General features: G+C 39.9%; 1 protein-coding gene and 1 long non-coding RNA gene across 8 annotated transcripts in view; one reads left to right on the plus strand and one right to left on the minus strand.

The window, feature by feature from the left end:
• The window catches only part of LOC106088019 (uncharacterized), a 213,908-nt gene that overhangs the window by 161,409 nt on the left and 30,249 nt on the right, over positions 1-22,250 (plus strand). Inside the window, exon 1 of one of the 7 annotated variants that reach the window (XM_013253302.2) lies at positions 6,311-6,376. The exons of 5 other annotated variants lie outside the window; for them this stretch is intronic. The gene's annotated coding sequence lies outside the window, so the exon portion shown is untranslated. Of the gene's footprint in view, positions 1-6,310; positions 6,377-14,425; positions 14,449-22,250 lie in introns of those variants that run through there. One more of the 7 variants, XM_059368496.1, reaches the window with a different exon arrangement.
• On the minus strand, positions 1,942-9,738 carry LOC106088021 (uncharacterized). Its single transcript, XR_009398288.1, has 2 exons — positions 9,582-9,738; positions 1,942-2,326 (listed from the first exon to the last, which is right to left on the minus strand). It is a non-coding gene; the product is annotated as an uncharacterized LOC106088021 (long non-coding RNA).

Raw genomic sequence — 22,250 nt, forward strand, 5'->3', positions numbered from 1 at the left:
CATTTGACTGATATAGCTGCCATATAAACTGATCTCTGGTCCTAGTTCTTGAGCCTTTACAGTTCGCAACCAATGTGGCTGAAATTTTCCGAGAGGTGTTTTGTTATGACTTTCAACAAATGTGGCATGTATGATCGAAATCGGTTAATAACCTTATGTGGCTGTCATAAAGGTAGATCTCGGATCTTGACTCCTTGAGCATCTAGAGTGCGCAATTATTATGCGAATTAACTGAAAATTTACGTGAAGGGTTTTGTTTCGTCTGCCAAAAACTATGTCAAGTATGGTTTAACTCGGTTCATAACATGATATAGTTTCCATTTAAAACGATCTCCCGATTATACATCTTAAGCCTCTAGAGGGCGCAATTCTTGATCTAAAATTTTGCTCAATGACTTACACTATAGTCTCCAACATCTTAACCAATTATGGCCAAAAAGCAGCAGATACAAGTTAACCACAGAGGTACCTGTCTCCTTAGGAGGAGATAATGTTCCATTTACTGAAAACGCAGCAAATCCAGAGTGTTTTGCTGGACATGAAATTGAACTTCAAATCAAAGATCTTGGAAAGGGCAAGAAAGGTAGCTCTTGCTCTATGCACCTGCAAAGGAGCTATTGGTAAAAGGTGGAGGTTTAGACCGCGTGTCATGCGCCGGGTCTATATTGCATCTGTCAGACCTATAATCATATATGGTGCTGTGGTCTGGTGGACGGCGCTTAAAAGGTCCACCTACTATTCAATACTTAACGGGATTCAAATAATGGTTTGTTTGCGCGTTACAGCCGCACTTAGGGCGACACCATCTGATACACTGATGCCTCTGGACATTGAAATGCAAATTTTGTTCATAAACATTGCATTAAAGAACAGGACCAAACTTCTCACATATCAATGAGTGCAGTTCGATTCAAGTTTAAGCTCAATGATAAGGGGCCTCCTTTTTATAGCCGAGTCCGAACGGCGTGCCGCAGTGCGACACCTCTTTGGAGAGAAGTTTTACATGGCATAGTACCTCACAAATGATGCCAGCATAGATGGTCTCTTCATGATTCACACCCAGACGTTAAGCGTCATAGACGGACATGCTAACCTCTGCGCTCCATTGGACATTGTGGCTCGACAAATTCCTTCGACCACTGCTGTGAGGCTGAAGGAATTTCTCTTTGGTCATGTAGCGGCTGCGGAGAGTGTGTTATCCTTGATACATGCTGGAATCTGTGGGTATGCGTCTAGCGACATATAATCTAAGTCTTCAGGATCAGGCCCGAAAGACATTCCAAAATTATTTAGCCCAATCTAGATTTGAAGACGTCAACCGCTTTGTTGTCGCTGGCTGGAACAGACTTCTCAGTCATTGTGCCCATCATGCCAGGTCACTGTCTGAGCGGAAAACATGCCGACAGGCTGAAGGATGCCAGTGACGACTTCTGCAGAAGCTGTGAGGACGTTGAGCAAGAAGAGACTATAGAACATATACTGTGTGTATGTCCCGCACTAGCAGTCAGAAGGAGTTGCACTTTAGGTTCTCATTGATTTAAGAACCTGTCTGATTGAGCGGATGTGAACATTCGCAAGTTGTTGGATTTTTAAAGTGATCTGGATGGTTCAATAGGAACTATAAGGTACTTTCTGAAAACGTTTAAGCAAGTTTGATGACGGACTATCACCTTAACCTAAACTAACCTTTCCAATAAGCAAAATAGGAAATATTGTAGTGGTAGATTGACGATATCTACCAAAGTTGGATGTACTTTTTGATGAATCCTGTTGAGGGTTTTGGGTCTTAAAATGAAATTCGCTTGGATTTAGAATTTCAAGGTAAAAATTTAGGCCCTTTTTGCTAGTTGTGTGTGTGTTATTTAAAAGCAAATTTTTCAAAATTTGTATCTAATTTTGTTAAAATGATTCAATTTGATAAAAGATCAAATAAAAATATCATTAAGATAACAATTTTTAATATATGTATGTAATAGATAAAAGAAATATGAAATGCATTACAAGTTTTTTTAGATTCATTGCCACAATATCTATCTATTTTCCTCCTTCTCGCTCAATAAGCAATGAAACTGCAATTTCATGATTGCATTTTTAGTTTGCCAGTTCCGCTTAACATATTTTTCCCATTTCGGTGTGAATATTTAACAAATGTTTCATAGAGACTATATAAATTGCGTTTCAAAAATAATGTAATTTGTTGTGCCGCTGTCGACTCAGTCGATGAGAAATAGTGTCACGCTGTGCTGTAGTAGTATGAGAACCAAATGCAATTGCGCAATTCATTGTTTGATGACAAAGAGATACACTCATAATCTATATGGGTTTACTGGAATAATTAAAAACAAAAAAAAAAAAATCAAAGTTTACTAAAAAGTCATATGGGGGGTTCTTTAAAAATGTTTTCTGATGACATTAAAAAGATTACAGTTAATAGTTTGAAAAGTTCAATAATAATAGGTAAAAAGGTAACCAAATACATATAACTATAATATTAAAATTCTATTAAAATCGCAGGAAGAATTTTGCCAAGTTCTATGCCTTTATAAAGAAAATACTACCAAATTTCCATGAACATTCCATTAAAGAACGGGAGATACTTCTCTCATATCAATGAGTGCAGTCCGACTAAGGTTTAAGCTCAATGATAAATGGCCTCCTTTTTTATGCCGAGTCCGAACGGCGTGCCGCATAGCAAGATCACTTGGTGGAAAAGTTTTAACATGCAGGATATCGAACAATTGTAGACAGTATCAGTTAGGGAATAACCACCGCTGATGTTAATGCCGGGATTTGAACCCAGGTGTTCAACGTCATAGACTGACATGCTAACCTCTGCACCAATATTTTGAAATTGTGTAAATTGATACTAAGGCAAGCAAAACTAGAATTCAAGTGTCGTCAACTTCTGTGAAGAAATTTATTCAGTTCTGTGGCCTCAATAGTAATATTGGGACCAGAGAGTGAATGTTTATTCATTCCAAAAGTGCACACGGATATTTCATAATCTTTATAGCCTCCTCCATACAAATGAAAATTTTGTCAAAGATCTTTCCATTAATGAGCAGGTCCAAACTTCTCACATATTAAATAGATTGGGATACATAATTTTAGAGTGTTCACAACCCCTTTTTTACCATCTTTCATGCGTTGACCTTCGGGCCTGATCCAGAAAACTTAGCTTACATATCGCTAAAGGCTTACACCCATGGGAAAAATCAAGTTTGGCGTTGGCAGAGGAACCACATTCGTTCATCAAAGAGAATCAGCACGCAGATGTTATCAGATCAAACACAAATCTTCACCAATCAACGACGGTATATGTGAATTAAACGTTTACACCCGTTCACATTCTGACAACGTCTAGTGCATAGTTTTTTAAAAGATTGCAAAAAGTTTTTTATGTGCTGCTGACTATCGAACCTGCGTTGCATTCATTGCATTGAAGGTTTACAAATGCTTTACCACATTGCACCACAGCCGGCTATGTACATACAATTTTTTTAAAGCCATTTAAACTTAGGGTTCGTATACCTTCACATTTTGTAGGGATGATGTTCACAACGCTCGGTGTATGAGACAACAACACGTGTTCACAAAACCATCCACGCTTGTTAACAATATTTCCAACAACGTCTGTGTATGATAATGACAACATTGGTGCATGATTTTGCAAACGTCATTTTTCTATCAGTGTACCAACAGATTTCAGTTCTTCTGGTGCGTGTAAGGTAGTTCTTGGACTCGCAACCTCGTCTGGCACCCAGAACAGGTCCGGCACCAACAGGTGAATTTTGAAGTGTTCATTCATCTCGTTGAGTCGAGGGTATTATTTATATTCAGAAAAATGTTCTCCAGAGCTTTAATGGCCGCCTGACTATTTGAGAAGATATTTATGCCAATCGCAGTTATGGCATTGTATCCATTCCTCCACTTCTTTAATTGCAAGGATCTTCGGTTGATAAACACTACAGTGGTCGGCTAACCTTCTTATATGGCCAGTCCAAGTTCTTCAGAGTACACCCCAAAGCCCATCTGCTCGTCTAGTTTAGAACCATCTGTATAGAAATCTATGTATCTTTTATTAATAGGGATATTGAAGTTCCAATCGGTTCAATCGGGAAAAATGGTACAGTAATTTTTATCAAAAAGCGGCTAAGACTATGCGTAATCCACACTGCCTGGAACATCAGGCATTATATCAAGATTAACACAGTGTCCATAGCCACCGCATGACCAACGAGCAAGCTTCCTTAGCCTCACAGCAGTGGTCGCAACAATTTGTCTAGCCAAAGTGTCCAGCGGCATTAGGTGTAGCGGTTTAAACCTCCAACTTTTACCTATGGCTCCCTTCCAGATGTATAGGGCAATTGTTGCCTTTCTTTTCCTTTCCAAAATGTTGGATTTTAAGTTCAGTTTCCTGTCCTGAAAAAAAAATCAAGGTATATTGCGCTTTTTGTAAATGGAACATTCTCTCTTCCTAAGGAGACAGGTGCCACTATGGGAGACTTGTTTCTCCTGCCGAAAAGAACAATTTTATGTATGTAGTATATGTATTCTTGATCAGCGTAAAAATCTGAGACGATCTAGCCATGTCCGTCTGTCTGTTAAAATCATGTTACTGTCTTTAAAAATAGAGATATTGAGCTGAAACTTTGAAAAGATTCTCTTTTTGTCCATAAGGATGGGCTATATCGGACTATATCTTCATATAGCCCCCATATAGACCGATTCGCCGATTAAGGATCTTAGGCCCATAAAAGCCACATTTATTATCCGATTTTGCTGAAATTTGGGTGAGTTGTGTTAGGCCCTTCGACATTTTTCTTCAATCGGTCCTGATTTGGATATAGCTGCCATATAGACCGATCTCTCGATTTAAGGTGTTGGGGCCACAAAAGGCGCATTTATTGTCCGATTTCGATGGGACAGTGAGTTGTGTTAGGCTCTTCGACATTTTTCTGAAACTTGGCCCAAATTGGTCCAGATTTGGATATAGCTTCCATTAAGACCGATATCTCGATTTAAAGCCCCACAAAAGGCGCATTTATAATCCGATTTCACTGAAATTTGACACATTGACTTATGTTAGGCTTTTCGACATCCGTGTCGTATATGGTTCATATCGGTTTATTTTAAGATATAGCTACTAAAAAGACCAATATTTTGTTATACACAATTGAACAATGACTTGTACTTATTAGTATTTGGTCCAAATCGGAACATATTTCGATATAGCTGCTATGGGACATGCATTTTTCACCGGATTTTGACGAAAGGTGGTTTGCATGTATACCTGAGGTGGTGGGTATCCAAAGTTCGGCTGGCCGAACTTAACGCCTTTTTACTTGTTCTTAATGGCTATATTCCAAAGTATGGAGAGAACACCTCCTTGAGGTGCCCCTCTTTTTAGATCTATAGATCCCAATCCTCCCGTAAAGCATCTTTTAGTAATTAAGTCATTAATAAACTTTTTTAAGGTAGTGTTGATGCCTAGAAACTCCAGCTCTTTCATGATTGACGTCAGTTTTACATAATTGAAAGCAACTTCAATGTTAAGAAATGCTACTATTGTTTACGAGGGCTCCTATATAGCAGGTATATACGACTATAACACAGGTATATACGACTATAACACAGGTATATACGACATGCAGGCAGAATAGTATATCTCTCTAAGCTAAGAAGCCAGTCTATCGTACACAGCTTGTAATTCAACCGGTGATACTTCATTAGGGCCTGGCGACTTAAAGGAGTCTAAACTTTTTATCACCTAAAGGATTTTTGACTCAAACAAAATTTCTTCAATAACCTCCGACGAATGCATACCGTTTGAGAGTTTCCTGAGAAATGTGTATCAACGAGTAGTTCTTATGTTTCCCCACTAGACATTGTCTTTACCTTTTCGAACTTCTGAATGTAACCTATCATATTAGGTTCCCAGGATAGGATTTTCTTTAGTCTATAGGCCTCTGATAGATCCTCCAAAGAGCTGCAGAATTCCAACCAGAATTTATTCTGATCCTTTTCAGCTTGCCCCGTCGAAGAATTTTTTGCACCCCTTCCTTAGACCAACCAGTTCTGGAGTCCACCATGGCGATCGCTGCATGCTGCTTGGTTGAACTTGAGGACATGATGACACAAGCGAGTCATTCAGGGCCTTCGTGATCCGCTTGGCTATTATGTCTATGTCCTCCGCAGTTTTCACTTCCTTTTCTTCTCTAGAAGGGATAGTCGTGCATAATGTGTGCCGAAATGTATCCCAATCCGTTTTTCTTTTGTTAGGCCGATGATACATACGCTTTTGGCAATCTGGGTTGGTGGCCGCTTCACTCGAGTGTTCGTCCTAGAGGAGAGAATAAAGAGTACTGATATCATGGTAAGTTGCGAATCAGTGGAACAAAAAATGAAGAAGAATGACAAAAGTAAAAGAAACCAAGCGGACCAGAGAGAACCTTTTTAGGCGACGACTTCGCCCAATCAAGTACTTCATGTTTCTACAAAAGTCCAGAATAACAAGAGGGCTAAGTACCTGAAGGGAATCTTGTAGTGAAAAGAGGTGTTCAACAATAATTTTCTTTCTTACTCTCGCAATTGCGATACAATGATACAAGTAGTGCTCGAGCATCTCCAATTCCTCCTCGTCCCCACAGACTCTGCAGAAGTCCGCCTCCACATGCATCCAATCCGCATTAAAGACTATTAATGCTATTAGCAGTCTGGACTCCTACATGCTGGGTGGAGTTATTGTTTAGAGCTGGCAAAATATCGATGGTACTATCGATACTCTCGGTATTTAATTTTTTGACTGAATATAGATTGCTATTTTTCCGATGAATACTATCGCAAAGGTTAAGTTTTTTGCAAAACTAAACAAAAATAAACAATCCAACACTGAATGAATAAATACATTGCGCCTATAGAGGGCGCAATTTTCATCCGATTAGGCTAATATTTTGTACGATGATTTCTCTCATGACTTCCAACTGGCTTTATTAAACTTGGTTTTATTTGGTCTATGCATTGATATTGCTACTATATAAATCGACCTCCTGATGAAATGTAGGTGATGGGAAATTAACGATAGTATCGATACTATCGATATATATTTTTAAAACTATCGAAAATGTCGAATTTTGCTATTAATGATTGTTTGCCAGCTCTATTATGCTTGCTCAGTCCTAGGATGAGTGATTTTCTGTTCTGCAAAGCACTCGTTCGCTGAGGCTGGGCCACCTTGCAACCCACATTTTCAGCCTATTCCTAATTCTCACGGAGTACGCATAGGATATCTTATCATCGATCCATTCGATTCCTGACCAGCTTGGGGCCGCTTCGTTCCCCGTATGTCTTTGATGGCTTGGAACCCAGCAAAGCCTGAAAGCATTCTTCATGGTTTTGGAAACAAGTATTCATGTCTGACTGTCCATGTATATCGTGACAGTCCGATCGGGTAGCCGCTCCTGTATCTTCCATTATCTCCAATTCCTTTAGGATTGCGAAGATCTCCGCCTAAAAGACGCGTTACCTTATTTCAAAGGAACTTATGTAGACTCCTGTCCCGGTGCCGCCATCTAATTTAGACCCATTCTTGTATACAGAAAAGTTGGCCTGCGAAAAGTTGGGTATGCCCGGCCAAGAGATCCCATTCATGAAAAACGTCGTCCAGCCGTCAACAAGGACTATGCACCCATGGTGCATACTTCGTCTTGCATATAACCTGGTGCTACACCGCATCGCCAGACTTCATTTGAACAAAAAATTTTTGTACAACGCCAATTCCAGATTCCCTCAATCTTAAGGTGATCTTCGATGCCGCACTAGCAATATAATTGTGGAAAGGCATTAGACCTATCCCGGCATTCAGCGCCTCGCTAGCGACATTACTCTTTGCTCCAGAAATGAGCAGAGATGCTGCGGTACTCTGAAACTTCTCGATCATCCTGCGGAGGGTAAAGCTGGTCAGAGCCTGATGCCAAACCAGACAACCAAAGGAAAGAATCTGACGAACTACTGATATATCACGACTCATAAGAAAATTACGCGAGCGAAATTTGACAGCAATCAAATGTTTTTGTTTCCATACCAAAGGATGGGAGTACACTAGTCTAGTCATTCCGAAATATTAATCTAGGACCCCATAAAGTATAAATATTCTTCATCGTCTCGCCATTCTGATTGGAGCCATGTCCTAGTCCGTCTGCCGAAATCACGGTAGCGGTCGAACGCTTAGAGCTAGCCGCTTGAAATTTTGCACCGAAACTTTATATTGATGTAGATCGTTGGGGATTGCATATGGGCCATATCGGTTCAGATTTGGATATAGCTTCCATATAAACCGATCTCCCGATTTGACTTCTTGAGCCCATGGAAGCCACAATTTTCATCCGATTTGAGTGAAATTTAGCACATAGTATTCTGTTATGACTTCCAACAACTATGCTAAGTACAGTTAAAATCGGTCAGGAACATGATAGAGCTCCCATATAAACCGATCTCCTGATTTGACTTCTTGAGCGCTTACCAGCCGTGATTTTTATCCGCTTTGGCTAAAATTTTGCGTATAGTGTTCTGTTGTGATTCTCAACAAGTACGGTCCAATTCGGTCTATAACTTGATATAGCCGCCATATTTTGGCAGAATCTATGGTGTGGGGTTCCCAAGATTCGGACTGAAACTAGCAAGCTTTTACTTGTTTTTATTTGCACTTACGTTTGCAGAAAACATTTTTATTCGCTTCATGGAAAAAAATTTTTTCAACCGTTATTCGCAAGTTTTTCTTCAGTGGTGATTTCGTGAGTCGTGCGTGAGTGAGATTTTTGTCTCGTGAGCGGAAGTGAACTTGAGTCGATATAAAAAGTCGTGCGTGAATAATTTTTTGTCTCGTGAGCGTGCGTCATCCTGAGAGAAAAAACAATCACGTACACATCTCTAGTTTATACCAAGCGCATTCGTTTTTGCTCTTCTGTACAGCTTCCCAAAAGCCCCCTGAAAGAGGTCCGTGGTTGTAGAGAGAAGGAGGCCACCCATCTAAATGACCACATCATTCGCGTAGGCAGCGACTTTCACAAATATCTCCTCAAAGGATTTGAGAACCCCGTTAATAAACAAAATAAGAGCTAAAACTCTACTATGAATCTAGGAATTTTGTCTACATTTCGTTTCCATTTTATAGAACCGTTTTATCATATACTGATTTTAATAAATTTGGATCTCATAACCTTGCCCCATGACACTGAATGCAGCATGTATACATCTCAAAGTGTTTATCATAGGCATCACTAATGCATTTCTCGAATGATGACATGCAGTGGATGACAGATATCTGTAGTGAATGGGAATGAATATATTCCAAAATGTAATGTCAGAATTTCCGCTAACGAATTCGATTCTCAGAAAAACCAAACGGCGGCTTTTACATCATCAAATATTTATGGGCATGCATATGTACGTACATACATATATCCATTTTATCTTCATTAATAATAAATAGTGAATAAAAAAACACAACAAAAGTTAGTGTAGTATTGTCTTATTTTTATAATAAGCAAATACTACAACACATACTCACTCACATTTCGTACCTAGCGTAGAATACAGATGAACGTTTCAAAGCCATTTTGCTAACAGATGACATCAATGATCACATTTTAAGATAGCATGAAATCGGCGATGCTTCTTCTTCATCGGTATTCTCTGTTGTTGCCTGAGTCGTCAAGTCGACCCACTGATGTGTGCTCGATAGAGTGATTCGCGTGAATGGCGTCATTTCAGCGGATTCGAATGTTGTAAACGTGAATACAACACCAACAACTTGAAATGCGGCGGTAATACAGCAAATTTCTAACAGATAAAATGAGTGAGTGTACATTTGGCACATGCATTCGTATAGCGATATTAGGTTGTATAGTTTTGACTAATGATGACTTAAGAGAGGAAGGCATATGCCAAAAAAAGTTTTAATCTAAACGGCTCTTTATTGTGGTTAATACATGCGTCTAACAAAAACGATCTAGCGAGTTTTGGTGTGCTACATATTAAAGACCGAGTCTACAGGCAAAAAATATTCTTCAGCCAAAAACGAAATTTAAGCCAAATTCGGCAATAGTAGGTGCACATCAATAAAAAACAAGTAAAAGCGTGCTAAGTTCGGCCGGGCCGAATCTTATATACCCTCCACCATGGATCGCATTTGTCGAGTTCTTTTCCCGGCATCTCTTCTTAGGCAAAAAATGATATAAGAAAAGAGTTGCTCTGCTATTAAAACGGTATCAAGATATGGTTCGGTTCGGACCACAATTAAATTATATGTTGGAGACCTGTGTAAAATGTCAGCCAATTCGTATAAGAATTGCGCCCATTGGGGCTCACGAAGTAAAATAGAGAGAACGATTTATATGGGATCTGTATCGGGCTATAGACCGAGTCAGACCATAATAAACACGTTTGTTGATGGTCATGAGAGGATCCGTCGTACAAAATTTCAGGCATATCGGATAATAATTGCGACCTCTAGGGGTCAAGAAGTCAAGATCCCAGATTGGTTTATATGGCAGCTATATCAGGTTATGAACCGATTTGAACCTTATTTGACACAGTTGTTGAAAGTAAAAATAAAATACGTCATGCAAAATTTCAGCCAAATCGGATAAGAATTGCGCCCTCTAGAAGCTCAAGAAGTCAAGACCCAAGATCGGTTTATATGGCAGCTATATCAGGTTATGAACCGATTTGAACCATACTTGGCACTGTTGTTGGATATCATAACAAAACACGTCGTGCAAAAATTCATTCCAATCGGATAAGAATTGTGCCCTCTAGAGGCTCAAGAAGTCAAGACCCAAGATCGGTTTATATGGCAGCTATATCAGGTTATGGACCGATTTGAACTATACTTGGCACAGTTGTTGGATATCATAACAAAACACGTCGTGCAGAATTTCATTCCAATCGGATAAGAATTGCGCACTCTAGAGGCTCAAGAAGTCAAGACCCAAGATCGGTTTATATGGCAGCTATATCAGGTTATGAACCGATTTAAACCATACTTGGCACAGTTGTTGGATATCATAACAAAATACGTCGTGCAAAATTTCATTCTGGTCGGATAAGAATTGCGCCTTCTAGAGGCTCAAGAAGTCAAGACCCAAGATCGGTTTATATGGCAGCTATATCGAAACATGGACCGATATGGCCTATTTACAATACCAACCGACCTACACTAATAAGAAGTATTTGTGCAAAATTTCAAGCGGCTAGCTTTACTCCTTCGGAAGTTAGCGTGCTTTCGACAGACAGACGGACGGACGGACGGACAGACGGACGGACGGACGGACGGACGGACAGACGGACGGACATGGCTAGATCGACATAAAATGTCGTGACGATCAAGAATATATATACTTTATGGGGTCTCAGACGAATATTTCGAGTAGTTACAAACAGAATGACGAAATTAGTATACCCCCCATCTTATGGTGGAGGGTATAAAAAAATAAGAAAGGTAGGAGAATCAAATGCATAAGACCAGAGGGTAGCTCCCATAGGCGAGAGCTTCGGCCAGTAGGCCACTTCTGTCACGACTAAAAGGAATTCTGGCGCAAATATAGGTGTTCGTTCATGACCCAAGCTATTGCTTGGCACAAAAGTAGATTGATCCATATCCAACTCCTTCTTCTAGTAGGTGCACATTCGTAGAAAGAAATAAGAAAGGAAGGGGAATCAAACGCACAAGGGCAAAGGGTAGCTCCCATAGGCGAGAGCTTCGTCCAGTAGGCCACTTCTGTCACGACTAAAAGGAATTCTGGCGCAAAAATAGGTGTTCGTTCATGACCCAAGCTATTGCGGGGCAATGACACAAAAGGCCCTGCAAACCTTCATCTCTGTTGTGTCCAGCGCAAAGCCAACGACCTAATGTTGCAAGGACCAGCCAGAATTCCTATCGGGGGTCGAAGGCTCTGCTTCCCCAAAATTGCAAATTTGCCCATGAACATTTCATTAAAGATACATGTTAGGCTCATTGCCGCAGAGCGACACCACTTAGTAAAGATGTTTACACGGCGGTTTACCTGATGTTTTCATCGGGATTTGAATCTAGGCGTTTAGCGTCAAAGTCGGTTGTGCTTATCTCTCAACTATGGTGGCTCTGCCTCTTCAGTCACAGGACAAGCGGCATCCTGTTCCGTGAAAAACTAGGCCTCACGGCACCCACGTTTATCGTAGAGGGCTTCCACTGTACCTAGGAAAAGTTCAATGAAGCAGTAGCACGATCGGCACTCATCCCGCCACACCTTTTGGCCCGGGACCCTGTGACCCTGACAGTCATTTCCATGGTTAGAATATGATGATGCAAGGATCAGCCAGATGAAAAGTTTACACGGCTGATATCCTAAGGTAAATATCTCATATATATCGCCGGCACTAGGAGAAGAATCCACCGCTGAACATTTTTTCTGTTGTTTTCGCCGGGATTTGAACATAGGCTTTCAGCGTCAAAGGCGGACATGCTTATCTCTGAACTAAGGTGGCTCCGCTTCTTAAGCCACAGGATAAATGACATCCTGGGCTCTGGGCATTGGTCTCCCTGCTACACCAGTTTATCGTAGAAGATTTCCACCGTACCAAGAACCTCACACAGGGAAGCATTCACTGAATTAGTAGCGCGATTGTCACTCATCAGCGATCCATTTCTGGCTAACTGATGGGTAGCCTTGTTATCCGCACTCCTAACAGTCATTCCCATGCTTAGAATAAACGCGACGTCAACGACCAGGACCAGAAAGAATTCCCATAAGCAGTCCGAGGCTCTTCTCCCCCATTCAGCGTCAAAGGCGGACTTGCTTATCTCTGAGCTATGGTGGCTATGCCTCTTCAGCCACAGAATAAGTGACATCCTGTTCAGCGAAAAACTCGGGCTCAGGGCCTTGCCACCCTGCAACGCCTGCTTATCATAGAAGTCTTCTACCATACCAAGAACCTTACACAGGGAAGAGTTCATTGAATTAGTAGCACGATCGGCACGTATCAGCGATCCATTTCTGGCTAACTGGTGTATCGCCTCGTTACCCTCCACTGCTTGCTAACTGCCCGGACTCAGTAGATCTTGACATTCATTACCATGGTTAGAATAAACAATTACTCCAAACCGGTCCCGACCTCACAAGGCTTGACGCTACAGCCTCCAGCGCCGTTTTACAATCAGACAGCCGCTCATGCATCCACATCGTCCCCAATGCATTCACGATTGCGAAGATTTCGTCTGAAAGACGTCTGCAAGACGCTTTACTCGTCTAGAAGACTAAATAAGTCCTTATTTCCAAGGATTTGAATGAAGACTCCTGCCATTCCCCGAATCCTGGGATAGCGAGGTACCCCAGCCCAAAGAAGCCCTTTCCATTAACAAAGAAACATAATCCGTTCCGTTGCTTTTATCATACAGCTACGCTGCACCAAAATAAAAGAATGTCCTTAGTTTGAGGAACGTCATGTTCTTGACTCTCACAGTCTAAGCGTGATCTTCGTTTCCGCACATGTTCAAAGGCAAAAGAACTTCTTTTTGCACTAGATGATATTGCGAGGGGCACAGCTGCTCTGTGCCTAAAGCCTTAGCAGACATACAAAGATGAGAATCTGCCGGAGACAGGTGACTGGCAGTGGACCTCTCTCTGGTCGCAAGCCTAACAAAAGACTTTTCCTTCTGACCTTTTCCTCAACATTTCTTCTCTACTTTAGTATCTGGTCAATATTCACCTTATGATTCTTGGCCTTCGCAGATAACCGTCATCCTACCCCATCCAGGACCGGTCCCCTGAAACCGTTCTTTGACATTCTTCAATCGAGACATCTTCTAGATATTCTAACCTTACATGATTAATATAGGGTGCGGATATAAATCCGATCCATACCACTATGGACATACACCTAAGCCAGCAAACGACTTGATGTGCGCTCTACATACTAAAAAACAACATCTAGAATAAAATTCTAAGTTAGGAATTCTTATGCGTATTTATCAGCCGATTTTTCTGGAAATTGGAACATATTTTTCTTTGATTTTCAGAATCGTGTTCAGTTGTATCATCATAAATGTACGATATAGTCTAATATATATATTTAGTTTTGTCTATTTTTTTGAAATTAAAAATTTTCCAATAGGAAATAACAACTGTGCTGCGGCATTGTAAATAATTCCATGTGATTTGAAAGTATTTCTAGGTAATCTGAAAATAATTACAGTGAAATGCATGATAGTTTGCCCCAAGGCGATGTTTGAAAGGGTGGGCAATTCAAGTGAATTAGGGAGAACAAAAAAGAAATAACTAAACAATTAGGTCTAGAAATGAAGTTTTTGTACACTAAGAGAAATTTGTTAATAAAAAAAGCAAAAATGTTTGCTAAAAACAACAAAAAATCTTCTGAAGTTGGAACAGCAGTAATTTTTAGCTGAAACAGGTAACAGTTTCTGCTGCTTACAGATGAAAAAAAGTTGAAAGTACACTAAAAGTGTCATAAATATTTTAAAATTTTTTTATATTTAATCCTATCTTTAAAAAATAGTTACTGCTAAAGTTGCCAAAATTAATACCTTTATATAGCAAAGGTTTCTGTATTCGTTTAGAAGTTATAACAAGTAAAAAGGCGTTGAGTTCGGCCGGCCGAACTTTGGATACCCACCACCTCGGGTATATATGTAAACCACCTTTCGTCAAAATCCAATTAAAAATACATACCTTATGCCCCATAGTAGTTATATCGAAATAGGTTTCGATTTGGACCAAATACTAATAAGTACAGGGCATTGTTCAATTGTGTATAACAAAATATTGGTCTTTTTGTAGTTATATCTAAAAATAAACCGATCTGAAGCATATAAGGCACGGATGTCGAGAATCCTAACATTAGTCAATGTGTCAACTTTCAGTGAAATCGGGTTATAAATGCGTCTTTTTATGAGGCCAAGACTTTAAATCGAGATATCGGTCTACATGGCAGCTATATGCAAATCTTGATTGATCTGGGCCAAATTGAAGAAGAATGTCGAAAGGCCTAACAGAACTCACTGACCCAAATTTCGGCGAAATCGGGCAAAAAATACGCTTTTTATGGGCCCAAAACCTTAAATCGAGAGATCGGTCTGTATGGCAAATCTGAAGCAATCTGTGCCATATTGCAGAAGTATGTCGAGGGGCTTAACACAATTCACTGTCCCAAATTTCGGCAACATCGGACAATAAATGCGCCTTTTGTGGGCGCACGACCTTAAATAGAGAGATCGGTCTATATGGCAGCTATATTCAAATTTGAACCGATCTGTTACATATTGCGGAAGTATGTCGAGGGGCTTAACACAACTCAATGTCCCAAATTTCGGCGACATTATTTAGGCGATTATAAATGCGCCTTTTATGGGCCCAGAACCTTAAATCGAGAGACCGGTCGATCGGAAAGAGCGCTGTCGAAGGCCCTAACACAACTCCCTGTCCCTAATTTCGGCGACATCGGATAATAAAAGCGCTTTTAATGGGTCCAAACCCATAAATCGAGAAATCGGTCTATATGGCAGCTAAATCCGAATCTAAAGAGCCTAACACAACTCACTGTCCCAAATTTCGGAGATATCGGAAAATAAATGCGCCTTTCTTGGCCCCAAAACCTTAATAGTGAGATCGGTCTATATGGCAGCTATATCCAAATATAGACCGATCTGAGTCAAATGGAAGAAGGATGTCGACGAGCCTACCACAACTCACTGTCCCAAATGTTGGCAAAATCGGACAATAAATGCGCCTTTTATAGGCCCAAGACCTTAAATCGGCGGATCGGTCTAAATGGCAGCTATATCCAAATCTTGAAGGCCCTAACAAATCTCACTGTCTCAAATTTTTGCAAAATCGGATAATAACTTTGGCTTTTATGGGCCTATGACCTTAAATAGGCGGATCTGTCTGTATGGGGGCTATATCAAGATATAGTTCAATATAGCCTATCTTCGAGCTTAACCTGCTTATGGACAAAAAAAGAATCTGTGCAAAGTTTTAGCTCAATATTCCTATTTTTGAAGACGATCGTCTTCGTGACTATACATTCCGAGCAGACAGACGGATGGACATGGCTAGATCGCCTTAGACTTATACGACGATCAAGTATATATACACTTTATAGGGTCGGAAATGGATATTTTGATGTGGTGCAAACGGAATGACAAAATGAATATACCCCCATTCTTCGGTGGTACGTATAAATTACTTATCATGGGTGTGTGAAGTAATAACTATACATACCGAGCAAACTTTTACCCAAATCGGGTCACAATTGCGACTTCCAGGGACTTAAGATATTAAGTCGGGAGATAAGTTTACATGGGAGCTATATCGGGTAAATGACCGATTTGGACCACACTTGGCACGATTATTAGAAGTCCTTAAAGAACATTTCGTGCAAAATTTCAGCCAAATTGTACAACAACGGCGGCTTCTAGTGGCTCAAGAACTGAAATCGGTAGATCGGTTGCTATGGGGCTATATCCAAATCTGACACGATAAGGCCCAAATTTGAACCAATAAGGTAATCCCCAACGACCTAAATCAACAAGAAGTCTCTGTTCAAAATTTCAAGCGAATATCTTCATTCGTTCGGTGGTGGGTATGAAAACATAAATAAATAAAAGTGAAATGTTTACTTCAAAAAATACATTTTATAAATTCACATTAAGTCAACTTTGTTTTTAGCTAAAAAATTTAAATAAATGTTTAAATCTGCTAACAGTCCCAGAATTTGCGAAATGTATGTTATGTAAGACATCATTCATCTAATTTTATCCCTTTGTGGGGCATAGGTAAATAGTTGATTGTTGTCAATAAATCAATAACCTATCCTTGTTATGTTTTTTTTTGGCATTTCAGTGAACATTACATACGATCCAAGTTATATTGATACTAATAAAGCAAACTCATAATGATTTTTAAAATTTGTATTCATAACAAACGCTTGATATTGGTTTTAAACAAGTAAAAATGGATTAAGTTCGGCCGTGCCAAACTTTGGATACCCTCCACCATGGATAAATTAACTATCCACTTTTATAACAACTCCACCACTATATCCATAACAATATGCAAATGGAGTCCCTATTCTGAACATATTTCATTCAGGTCCCGAGAAATCTTATACAAGTCACAGTTTCAGCAAAATCGGGCAAAAATCCGCTTTTTATGGGATTGAGACCCTAAATTGGAAGATCAGTCTGCATGGCAGCTATATCTAAATAAAGACTGATCTGGACCATATTTAGGTGCGATGACGAAAGGCTTAAAACAACTTTCTGTTTTAAGTTTCAGCGAAAACAGGTTGTAAATGCAGCTTTTATGGGCTCAAGACCCTTAATCGGCAGATCGGTCTTATGGCAGCCCATTCTGAATATAGACTGATCTGAACCATATTTAGGTGTAAAGACGGAAGGCTTAAAATAATTCACGGTTTTAAGTTTCAGCGAAATCGGGTTATAAATGAAGCTTTTATGGGCTCAAGACCCTTAATCGGCAGATCGCTCTATATGGCGGCTATATCTGAATATATACCGATCTGAGACATATTTGAGTCGGATATCCGGAGGTTTTAATCAAACCAACTGTTTCAAATTTCTACGAAATCGGATATTAATTGCGGCTTTTATGGGCTTAAGACCCTATATTGGCAGATCGGTCTATATGACAGCTGTATCTAAATATGGTCCGATCTTAACCATATTTGAGTCGAACATTGGGAGGCTTAAAGCAATTGACCTTTAATATTTCATCGAAATCGAATAAAAAATACGCCTGTTACGGTTTTAAGACCCTAAACCGGCATATCGGTCTATATGGCAGCTATATGTAAATATGTTCCGATTTGACCCATACAAGACTTTAACCTGCGTATGGAAGAAATACGAGTCTGTTCAAAATTTCAACTCTAGTGTCTCCATTTTAAAACGCTGTAGAGTCTAATCGGTTTGAATATTGGGGCCCTTAGTACAACTTCCTGTTTCAAATTTCAGCAAAATCGGACAAAAAATGCGGTTTTAACGGGCTCCCTAAATCGCCTAAATCTCCATTTTAAACGTTAAATCGTCTTAGAATTTTACGACGTTCAGAAATATATATATATAGTAGAGTCTGAAATGGATATTTCGTGTGTGTATGTGTTGCAAACGGAATGACTAAATAAATAAACCTCCATTCTATGGTGGTGGGTATAAAAAATCTAGCTCAAAATATAAATACGGAAGTGTCAACTAACAAAATGTATTATCTTTCCACAATAAAAGTCAATGACCGAACTAATTTTCATTTTAATGACACACATTTGTTTAATCTGTTTCCATTTTAATTATACCACAGTCGGCCATAGACTAATTTCAATAGATTTTGTTTATAAGAAACATTTGATACAAATAAAACTTGATTTACACATTTCTGCAAATTGAGGTATTAACATATCCTAACAAAAGAGAACATCATTAGGCACCTTAACATATATATATATATATATATATATAAATATATATATATATATATATATATATGTAGAAAACATCGAACTATTCTCTAATAATGTCAATATTCGAGTAATACATGCATATTCTCCAACAATCAAAGATATTTTACCAATTTGATCAAAAACATTCCATTAAGGAACTTGGGTGAAACTTCTCACATATCAGTGAGTGCTGTTCGATTCAAGTTTAAGTTCAATGAAAACCGAATCCCAACTGCGTAATGATGCCGAAAGTTATATTGATGCCCTTCTTACTTCCTTTCAGTATTAGTCTTCTAACTATTGGGATCTTCCCATTGAATTTTTGGTTTTCTATACCGACCGTTTCACAGCTTCACAGTGCTATAATGGCCTTCGTCGCATACGCCATTAACTCGGACAGCGTCCCGCTCGAAAGTCTTCAGCTTAACGAAGGTCACTGATGGTAGTTTTAGGCCTTCACGAGCAAAGGTCTTTTCTTTCATTCCACATATCTCGGCTTTAGCCCGGTGCCCAAACAATGGTGATCTTGCTACCTATAGAAGGGAGGCGTTTATCTCCCATTTTAAACTTTAAGACCATCCGTGATCTCACCCGATATTTCACTGTCCGTAAAGATGTTCACACTTTACATTCTCGCATTAACACCAAACCATCTCATCACCTTAAGTCTCTTAGTCGCATTGGCTGATATCTAGAAAAGCCATAGAATTCAGTGTTCTAGTAGGCGTGGTCCTCCATCGCAGTCCACAAAACTACTGAGGCATAAGTTAGTATTAGTCTAATCACGTTCCTGTAGATCCGGTGGACTATTCACGAATTCAAGTCCCATTTCAAGTTAATATAGTGCCTATTATCTGTGACCATTCTCAGTATGCTTCAGAATGTGAGTCTTCCAGTTCAGTTTCCTGGAACTAGAAACTCGTGACACGTCAAATTTGCTAACCATCGTCTTCCCGCAAACAGGCAGATTTAAGTCTTCTCTGAGAAAACAAACAAACCCTTACTCTCAGAGAAAAAATCTGCTGAAAATAGCAAACACTGTTGTTGTTGTAACCACATTGGCATGTGGAGGTGGCGATCCTCGCCATGCTCTTGTAGAGGAGCAAGCTCGTTCCGGTCCATTGGTTATTTAAAGGCGCCAATAACTCGCCTTGTCATATCGAGCATAATAGGCACTCAGTGTTTGTGCAAGAGCCGGTGCCGCGTGCCCTCTCCGCTCAATACCGCTGAGTGTCCGCGACTGCCGTTGCTGCTACTCCGTATGGAACATTCCACTATCCGCAACCTGTGGACGCGCCCGGTTGCTCGCAGCTAAGCTTCTCGTAACAGCAATGAATACCACACAGATCAGACCTCAATGTTCCAGCCTGCGTGCTGCTTACAGCTATTCCGTGCCGGGGATAGCTGACTGCTGACTGTTAGTAGTTTTGGCACAAACATATGAAATGAAGGATGGTTCTTGAATGAAATATTGACCAGTAGGTAAGTGGAATGGAAACGTCTGTCTTTCATAGGTAGACCAAATGAAAAAAATGTAGACACAGCCAAATTTATGCAAGTTCTTGATTGAGATATTGACCAGTAGGCAAATAGAGATGCGTGTCTCTATTTAAATTCCATAGGGATTTTTCATAAAATATCGATCTATGTAAAAATTACCTACAGAGCCAGTAGGCACAACAATGTGGGCATTAGCAGGGCAATAAAATTGTCGAGAGATTTTTCACCACCTTTCGAAATATATAACAACGGCCGCAATGTCTATGTGTACAACGAAAGGTTCTAGGAACAGAACAAGAATGATCGAAAGACCGATTTAAATGGGAGCTATATCAGGTTATAGACCATATTTGGCATAGGAAGTCGTAGCAGAACACAATTTCAGCCAAATCGGACAAAAACTACGGCTTGTAAGGATTCAAAAAGTCAAATAGTTAGATCGGTTTATATGGGAGTTATATCAGGTTATAGACCGATTTGGACTGTATTTGGTACTGTTGTTGAAAATCATAACGGAACGCCACATGCAAAATTTTAGCCTCATTTTATTTTTTACGTACGGGAATAAAAAGAAGTCATTCTGTGCCAAGTCAGGACTAAACGGTGGATGACTTTTCAAATCGATGTTTTGAGTGCTCAAAAATGCAGTTCTTTTGCAGGGTCTTTTATATTTCAGGATTGGACAACCCTTGTGTTGCAATCTGCCAACTGACAGCTCTTTCGTAAACCTTGACATTTTTTTAAGGATAGGAGGTATATTCATTTAGTCATTCCGTTTGCAACACATCGTAATATCCATTTCCGACCCTATAAAGAACATATATTTCTGATCGTCGCAAAAATTCTAAGACGATTGAACGATTTCCGTGTGTCTGTACATCCGTTCGCGTGTCCGTCAGTTGTAATCACTTTAAAAATTCAGATATTGAACTGAAATTTAGCACGGACTCGTATTTTTTCCATATGCAGGTTAAGTTCTTCAATGCGCCAAATCGGACGATTTATTGATATAGCTCCCATATAGACCTATCTGGCGATTTAGGGTCTTAAGCCCATAAACACCGCAGTTTTTGTCCGATTTCGCTGAAATTTTAAACAGGAAGTGGTTTGCCAAAATCCGACTTAAATATGTCAGAATTGATTATATTTAGATTCGCTGAAATTTAAAATGGTGAGTTGTTCTAAGCCTTCCGACATCCGACCGCAATATGGTTCAGATCGGAGTATATTTAGATATAGCTGCCATATAGACCGATCTGTCGATTAAGGATCCTAAGCCCATAAAAGCCGTAAATGTTACCCGATTTCGCAGAAGTTTAAAATGGCGAGTTGTTTTAACCCTCCCGACATTCGACCCAAATATGAGTCAGATTGGACTACATTTCGATATAGCTACCGTATGGACCGATCTTCCGATTAAGGGTCTAAAGTCCATAAAAACCGCATTTACAACCCGATTTCGCTGGAATTTGACACAATGACTTGTATTAAGCCTTCCGTCATCCGATCAGCACATGGTTCATATCAGACTATATTTAGGTATAGCTGACATGTATACCGACCTTCCATTTGAGGGTCATAATTCCATAAAAAACGGATTTGTTGCCCGATTTCGCTGAAAATGTGAATTGTATAAAAGTTCTCGGGACCTTAATCAAATACGGTCCAGACCAACCCCGATTTGCATATCACAATGGATATGGTAGTGGAGTTGTTATAAAAGCGGATGGTTAATTTATTCATGGTGGTGGGGATCCAAATTTCGGCACGGCCGAACTTAACACATTTTTACCTGCTTTTTTTTTAATTATCTTATTTGAAGGGGTTTTTAAAAGATGAGTACAAAATTTCATAACCATTTTCGATTTTTGAATTTTTGTCCACCGGGACACTGTGCGATGTTGGCGATGGGGTGGTTAACCGTGGTTGCCGAGTCGTATTCTGTAATTGTTGTAGGCCCCGCGGTGACGAGGAAGTGGGGGTTGAATGTTGTGTTAGCTGAAGTGGTGAGTGTGGCCGTAGAAGAGTTGGAGTGGGGGAGGGGGATGGTATTGGCGGCGATGCAGTTCTTGACGTTGATGAGAATTGGTTTGCACCACATACGACCTCATAGTCCGCTCCCCGGTCCCTGTAATCTTGATACTTGCGTGTGGATCGGGGTAGTGACCATCCTCTGGGAAGGCAGGATAGTTCCGGGACATAAAACCGATCGCAGTAAGAACGTATATCGATGATGT

Source organism: Stomoxys calcitrans, chromosome 5 (assembly GCF_963082655.1).
Source record: "Stomoxys calcitrans chromosome 5, idStoCalc2.1, whole genome shotgun sequence".
NCBI lineage: Eukaryota > Metazoa > Arthropoda > Insecta > Diptera > Muscidae > Stomoxys > Stomoxys calcitrans.